Raw genomic sequence first — 8593 nt, 5'->3', positions numbered from 1 at the left:
GCATCACAGCGAGTGGGCCTGTACCTTGACCCGTCAACAGCAAATCCCACCCTGGTCCAGCCGTCGTCCCTCCTCGTAGTTTGATCTCGTACAATGGGATAGAAGAACGACAGGGGGACCAGTTCTATAGATGTGTTCCCTGGACTCCCAAGCCAATTGCAAATGTAAGTAGCAACCTGAGAACTCCTGAAGCTTACAATAATACAATTTCCCCCATTTTTCTTCACAGTATACCCAACCCATGGGACCCTTCTGACCATCCGTACTTCTCCTCTTAGATTGGGTGGTAGGGGCCTTTGAACATTTAGCCAGCTAATTACTTTATTGCGTAGGGAGTCATAAGATTCCACCACGTTGCTGGAGAGCTCAGGTACCCCCACCAGGATTACAGTATAGGCCGCCGCCTCGGAAGGCAAGTTAACTGCTTTTCGCCGGTTAAGGCTGTCACCTATCCGATTGGGGCAGTCAGCCATTACATTAGGCAGTCTCACCTGTCCCAATGAGCTAGGCGAAGCAGGTAACTTCGACCTCCTAACTGGCGGCACAGGATGCAGTTGCCTGGGGAGAGGTACAGGGGCAGGTTGTGGAGGGGTGATTGTGGGAGCAATCTCCGTGGAATGAGTTGTTGGCGGGATTGGAACCACAGTAGTAGAAGCACTAGGCCGTCGAGAGAGATCCCAGCATTAGTCCCATTTGCTCCATTTGCACTTAGTCGCACCCCTTGCTGATCAGCCCCACAACCACCTAATTTTTCTATTGCTAGAAGTCTAGCCTCAATGCAGTCCAATTTGAGCGAGAGGGGATCCAAAAGATTTTTAATGATGTCAGTGAGTGAGCAGATAATATGCTCTAAGGTGTTTGGAAGTCCCCCTCCAAAGATAAATGGACCAGTATGGAGGGGTTTGAGGTTGGGGGCGGGGACTACAGGACTCGCCGTTTCAGTGACGCTCCCAAAGGAAGAAGAAGTTCCCGGGGCGTCAATGCTGTCATCAGCGGTATTTGGGGTGGGATCTACTTTAGCCCTTTTAGCACCTTTAGACTTCCTCGATCTTTTCCTTTTCGGGATAGCGTCCTCTCGGAGACCCATGTAATCTATTGCAGTAGAACCATTCCCCATGTCCCTGAATAGAACTGTCTGTGGAGTTGGGGAAGATGCCACCCCATCAAGGATGTGGACTGAGTCTCGGTCCCTGTATGAGTTAGATGGTGTCCTCAACTGCTGCAGTACTGACTCTATAGTTTGATCGATGCTATCCATAATTGATAAATGTGTAGCATCCAGCAGTTGTGATGATCTAACGTTAGAAGATGACCCCGGGGAAACCAGGTGCGAGCTTTCAATCCCTTCTGCTATATGTTTTTCTAAGACTGTAAGACCCTTGTGTACCACAGTATTGGCCTTAGCAAGAAAATTATCCAGAGTACCTGTGACCATAGTGGCCGCTTTGCTTCTTGTTTCCCTCGTTGCCATATTGTTCGAGCAGAACTTCAGGGTAGCCAGGCAAGTTTTTGAGGTTGAAGTGTTCTGATAGGCAAAAACTTAGGGGGGTGGCCCAGTCCGATCTCTACCGTCCTCTAATGACCTCAAACGGCCCGCCCTTTGCCCGGGCTTCGCCCCGGTCCTTGTCCCGCGCGCGTCCCGCGTGCGCGGGGATTAGTGGGATTAAGTAGGAAGAGGCGGGGCGTGGAAGAGGCTCCAGCTGCGGCGATTGCCTGGCCGCTTGGAATGCTGGGCCTCGCAGTCCCGGCCCCGTCCTCGCTGGACAACAGTGCCCGCGATGCCCTTAGCGTTCCTCCACCTCAGGTTAGCGCCGCAGGTAAGCGCTGGTCACAATGCTCCTTTCAGGGGACAGGCAAGCTCCCAAGAATGCAGGATAAGAGAGTCCACAGTTCACCACGGCTAGCGAGCGGCTCCTGTGAAGCGGGGGCCGCAAGCCATTTTCAGGCGCTGCTGAGAGGCGGGGCGGGGAAGAGGCTCCAGCTGCGGCGATTGCCTGGCCGCTTGGAATGCTGGGCCTCGCAGTCCCGGCCCCGTCCTCGCTGGACAACAGTGCCCACGATGCCCTTAGCGTTCCTCCACCTCAGGTTAGCGCCTCAGGTAAGCGCTGGTCACAATGCTCCTTTCAGGGGACAGGCAAGCTCCCAAGAATGCAGGATAAGAGAATCCACAGTTCACCACGGCTAGCGAGCGGCATACTTTTATTGAAAACGCCCGTCTCTCTATTTCTAAGCAACTCTGGTGAAACGAAGCATGCACATCTGACTGAGTGAAATAGCTGTCTATTGTTTCCGTGACTCTAGAGATACGTTTCATTCTGGGGAAACAAAGTTGTCATGTTATATGGTTGTCAGAGACTAATCCCTTCTTGTTTATTCGAGAAAGTTACTAGTGACCTCTGAGCTAGCTGGCACTCACAATTAAGTCTAATGTATTCGGCCGAGACCTAGTCGACATAAGTCCTACGTCTAAGGTGCAGGATATATTATTCCAATGTGCAGAGTCTATTGGGAATATAGGAAATACACTACACTTTAGATTGGTAGGGCACAATCCCTGGTGAGAAGTGCTAGTACTTTAGATTGGTAGGGCACAATCCCTGGTGAGAAGGGCTGGTACTTTAGATTGGTAGGGCACAATCCCTGGTGAGAAGTGTTAGTACTTTAGATTGGTGTAGCACAATCCCTGGTGAGAAGTGCTAGTACTTTAGATTGGTAGGGCACAATCCCTGGCGAGAAGTGCTAGTACTTTAGATTGGTAGGGCACACTCCCTGGTGAGAAGTGCTAGTACTTTAGATTGGTAGGGCACAAACCCTGGTGAGAAGTGTTGGTACTTTAGATTGGTAGGGCACAATCCCTGGTGGGAAGGACTAGTACTTTAGATTGGTAGGGCACAAACCCTGGTGAGAAGGGCTGGTACTTTAGATTGGTAGGGCACAATCCCTGGTGAGAAGTGCTAGTACTTTAGATTGGTAGGACACAATCCCTGGTGAGAAGGGCTAGTACTTTAGATTGGTAGGGCACAATCCCTGGTGAGAAGTGCTAGTACTTTAGATTGGTAGGGCACAATCCCTGGTGAGAAGTGCTGGTACTTTAGATTGATAGGGCACAATCCCTGGTGAGAAGTGCTAGTACTTTAGATTGGTAGGGCGCAATCCCGGGTGAGAAGGGCTAGTACTTTAGATTGATAGGGCACAATCCCTGGTGAGAAGTGCTGGTACTTTAGATTGGTAGGGCACAATCCCTGGTGAGAAGGGCTGGTACTTTAGATTGGTAGGGCACAATCCCTGGTGAGAAGGGCTAGTACTTTAGATTGGTAGGGCACAATCCCTGGTGAGAAGTGCTAGTACTTTAGATTGGTAGGATACAATCCCTAGTGAGAAGGGCTAGTACTTTAGATTGGTAGGGCGCAATCCCTGGTGAGAAGTGCTAGTACTTTAGATTGGTAGGGCACAATCCCTGGTATGAAGGGCTAGTTCTTTAGATTGGTAGGGCGCAATCCCTGGTGAGAAGGGCTAGTACTTTAGATTGGTAGGGCACAATCCCTGGTGAGAAGTGCTAGTACTTTAGATTGGTAGGGCGCAATCCCTGGTGAGAAGTGCTAGTACTTTAGATTGGTAGGGCGCAATCTCTGGTGAGAAGGGCTAGCACTTTAGATTGGTAGGGCGCAATTCCTGGTGAGAAGTGCTAGTACTTTAGATTGGTAGGGCACAATCCCTGGTGAGAAGTGCTAGTACTTTAGATTGGTAGGGCACAATCCCTGGTGAGAAGTGCTAGTACTTTAGATTGGTAGGGCGCAATCCCTGGTGAGAAGTGCTAGTACTTTAGACTCTTGGGGCACAATCCCTGGTGAGAAGGGCTGGTACTTTAGATTGGTAGGGCGCAATCTCTGGTGAGAAGGGCTAGTACTTTAGATTCTTAGGGCGCAATCCCTGGTGAGAAGGGCTAGTTCTTTAGATTGGTAGGGCACAATTCCTGGTGAGAAGAGATAGTTCTTTAGATTGGTAGGGCGCAATCTCTGCTGAGAAGGGCTAGTACTTTAGATTGGTAGGGCACAATCCCTGGTGAGAAGTGCTAGTACTTTAGATTGGTAGGACGCAATCCCTGGTGAGAAGTGCTAGTACTTTAGATTAGTAGGGCGCAATCTCTGGTGAGCAGGGCTAGCACTTTAGATTGGTAGGGCGCAATCCCTGGTGAGAAGTACTAGTACTTTAGATTGGTAGGGCACAATCCCTGGTGAGAAGTGCTAGTACTTTAGATTGGTAGGGCACAATCCCTGGTAAGAAGTGCTAGTACTTTAGATTGGGGCGCAATCCCTGGTGAGAAGTGCTAGTACTTTAGATTCGTAGGGCACAATCCCTGGTGAGAAGTGCTAGTACTTTAGATTGGTAGGGCACAATCCCTGGTGAGAAGGGCTGGTACTTTAGATTGGTAGGGCACAATCCCTGGTGAGAAGTGCTGGTACTTTAGATTGGTAGGGCGCAATCTCTGGTGAGAAGTGCTAGTACTTTAGATTGGTAGGGCACAATCCCTCGTGAGAAGGGCTGGTACTTTAGATTGGTAGGGCGCAATCTCTGGTGAGAAGTGCTAGTACTTTAGATTGGTAGGGCGCAATCTCTGGTGAGAAGGGCTAACACTTTAGATTGGTAGGGCGCAATCCCTGGTGAGAAGTGCTAGTACTTTAGATTGGTAGGACACAATCCCTGGTGAGAAGTGCTAGTACTTTAGATTGGTAGGGCGCAATCCCTGGTGAGAAGTGCTAGTACTTTAGATTGGTAGGGCACAATTCCTGGTGAGAAGTGCTAGTACTTTAGATTGGTAGGGCACACTCCCTGGTGAAAAGTGCTAGTACTTTAGATTGGTAGGGCACAATCCCTGGTGAGAAGTGCTGGTACTTTAGATTGGTAGGGCACAATCCCTGGTGAGAAGGGCTAGTACTTTAGATTGGTAGGGCACAATCCCTGGTGAGAAGTGCTAGTACTTTAGATTGGTAGGACACAATCCCTGGTGAGAAGTGCTAGTACTTTAGATTGGTAGGGCACAATTCCTGGTGAGAAGTGCTAGTACTTTAGATTGGTAGGGCACAATCTCTGGTGAGAAGTGCTAGTACTTTAGATTGGTAGGGCACAATCCCTGGTGAGAAGGGCTGGTACTTTAGATTGGTAGGGCGCAATCTCTGGTGAGAAGGGCTAGTACTTTAGATTCCTAGGGCGCAATCCCTGGTGAGAAGGGCTAGTTCTTTAGATTGGTAGGGCACAATTCCTGGTGAGAAGAGATAGTTCTTTAGATTGGTAGGGCGCAATCTCTGCTGAGAAGGGCTAGTACTTTAGATTGGTAGGGCACAATCCCTGGTGAGAAGTGCTAGTACTTTAGATTGGTAGGACGCAATCCCTGGTGAGAAGTGCTAGTACTTTAGATTGGTAGGGCGCAATCTCTGGTGAGCAGGGCTAGCACTTTAGATTGGTAGGGCGCAATCCCTGGTGAGAAGTACTAGTACTTTAGATTGGTAGGGCACAATCCCTGGTGAGAAGTGCTAGTACTTTAGATTGGTAGGGCACAATCCCTGGTAAGAAGTGCTAGTACTTTAGATTGGGGCGCAATCCCTGGTGAGAAGTGCTAGTACTTTAGATTCGTAGGGCACAATCCCTGGTGAGAAGTGCTAGTACTTTAGATTGGTAGGGCACAATCCCTGGTGAGAAGGGCTGGTACTTTAGATTGGCAGGGCACAATCCCTGGTGAGAAGTGCTGGTACTTTAGATTGGTAGGGCGCAATCTCTGGTGAGAAGTGCTAGTACTTTAGATTGGTAGGGCACAATCCCTCGTGAGAAGGGCTGGTACTTTAGATTGGTAGGGCGCAATCTCTGGTGAGAAGTGCTAGTACTTTAGATTGGTAGGGCGCAATCTCTGGTGAGAAGGGCTAACACTTTAGATTGGTAGGGCGCAATCCCTGGTGAGAAGTGCTAGTACTTTAGATTGGTAGGGCACAATCCCTGGTGAGAAGTGCTAGTACTTTAGATTGGTAGGGCGCAATCCCTGGTGAGAAGTGCTAGTACTTTAGATTGGTAGGGCACAATTCCTGGTGAGAAGTGCTAGTACTTTAGATTGGTAGGGCACACTCCCTGGTGAAAAGTGCTAGTACTTTAGATTGGTAGGGCACAATCCCTGGTGAGAAGTGCTGGTACTTTAGATTGGTAGGGCACAATCCCTGGTGAGAAGGGCTAGTACTTTAGATTGGTAGGGCACAATCCCTGGTGAGAAGTGCTAGTACTTTAGATTGGTAGGACACAATCCCTGGTGAGAAGTGCTAGTACTTTAGATTGGTAGGGCACAATTCCTGGTGAGAAGTGCTAGTACTTTAGATTGGTAGGGCACAATCTCTGGTGAGAAGTGCTAGTACTTTAGATTGGTAGGGCACAATCCCTCGTGAGAAGGGCTGGTACTTTAGATTGGTAGGGCGCAATCTCTGGTGAGAAGTGCTAGTACTTTAGATTGGTAGGGCGCAATCTCTGGTGAGAAGGGCTAACACTTTAGATTGGTAGGGCGCAATCCCTGGTGAGAAGTGCTAGTACTTTAGATTGGTAGGGCACAATCCCTGGTGAGAAGTGCTAGTACTTTAGATTGGTAGGGCGCAATCCCTGGTGAGAAGTGCTAGTACTTTAGATTGGTAGGGCACAATTCCTGGTGAGAAGTGCTAGTACTTTAGATTGGTAGGGCACAATCCCTGGTGAAAAGTGCTAGTACTTTAGATTGGTAGGGCACAATCCCTGGTGAGAAGTGCTGGTACTTTAGATTGGTAGGGCACAATCCCTGGTGAGAAGGGCTAGTACTTTAGATTGGTAGAGCACAATCCCTGGTGAGAAGTGCTGGTACTTTAGATTGGTAGGGCGCAATCTCTGGTGAGAAGGGCTAACACTTTAGATTGGTAGGGCACAATCCCTGGTGAGAAGTGCTAGTACTTTAGATTGGTAGGGCACAATCCCTGGTGAGAAGTGCTAGTACTTTAGATTGGTAGGGCGCAATCCCTGGTGAGAAGTGCTAGTACTTTAGATTGGTAGGGCACAATTCCTGGTGAGAAGTGCTAGTACTTTAGATTGGTAGGGCACAATCCCTGGTGAAAAGTGCTAGTACTTTAGATTGGTAGGGCACAATCCCTGGTGAGAAGTGCTAGTACTTTAGATTGGTAGGGCACAATCCCTGGTGAGAAGTGCTGGTACTTTAGATTGGTAGGGCACAATCCCTGGTGAGAAGTGCTAGTACTTTAGATTGGTAGGGCACAATCCCTGGTGAGAAGTGCTGGTACTTTAGATTGGTAGGGTGCAATCCCTGGTGAGAAGTGCTAGTACTTTAGATTGGTAGGGCACAATCCCTGGTGAGAAGTGCTAGTACTTTAGATTGGTAGGACACAATCCCTGGTGAGAAGTGCTAGTACTTTAGATTGGTAGGGCACAATTCCTGGTGAGAAGTGCTGGTACTTTAGATTGGTAGGGCACAATCCCTGGTGAAAAGTGCTAGTACTTTAGATTGGTAGGGCACAATCCCTGGTGAGAAGTGCTAGTACTTTAGATTGGTAGGGCACAATCCCTGGTGAGAAGTGCTGGTACTTTAGATTGGTAGGGCACAATCCCTGGTGAGAAGTGCTAGTACTTTAGATTGGTAGGGCACAATCCCTGGTGAGAAGTGCTGGTACTTTAGATTGGTAGGGCACAATCCCTGGTGAGAAGTGCTGGTACTTTAGATTGGTAGGGCACAATCCCTGGTGAGAAGGGTAGTACTGCCCATTGTAGAGCAGGATTCCTGGTGAGCAGCACTGGTACTGTCTGTTGGTACGAACCGATCCCTGGTGAGATGTATGAGTAGTTTACGTTGGATATGACTGAGTGTAGTAATACTGTCCATTGATAGGTCAGGCTCCCGTGTGGGGCGGGGCCTGTGAGAGCTGCTGGCTCGCGCCTCTGGTTAGGGACCCTCCTTTCTTCATGACTAGCAGCCGTGCCCTGGTCCCCCAGACCTCTGTAGTGTGGTCTGTCCTGGTTTTTTTTTTATTTGGTGCATTTTTACCCGAAGGTGTCAGAGCGCTGTACAATAGGACCAGTTACATTACATGAGAAAAGTGTTACACAATAGAACTTTACAAAAATAAACAGGAGACTAAAAAGGTAAGGTACACAAACACAATATCAACACAGCAAGCAAGGGTGAGGAATGTACAGAAACAAAAATACTAATTTACAATGAGGAGCGAACTTCCTAGAGGGGCCTGAGAATGAAAGCATTAGTTCTGAGAGTGTCTTTGGAAGAGAAGAGATTTGAGGTCAGCTTTGAAAATCCGGGTGGAGGAGGTGGCACGGAGCGATGGAGGAACCGAGTTTCAGACCGTCCCTTGCCTGGGATAAGAGCGGCGCCCAGGGACGCCCCAAGGATGTGCAGGGAGCGGTGATGAGGGAGTGAGTGAGTGTGTATCGCCTCTCTCCAGCCAGCCCTGGAGGCAGAACACCCCGAGCACCGAACCCGTGGACGGTCCGCTCCTCTCCGGCTGAAGCCAGAACAGGTGCCAGGACCTGTGGACGCCTCAGAGGTGCAGAGCACGTGGGTGTG

Source organism: Lissotriton helveticus, chromosome 12, assembly GCF_964261635.1.
Source record: "Lissotriton helveticus chromosome 12, aLisHel1.1, whole genome shotgun sequence".
NCBI classification, from domain to species: Eukaryota; Metazoa; Chordata; class Amphibia; order Caudata; family Salamandridae; genus Lissotriton; species Lissotriton helveticus.
The sequence above is the reverse complement of the archived record's forward strand: the minus strand, read 5'-3'. Positions refer to the sequence as shown.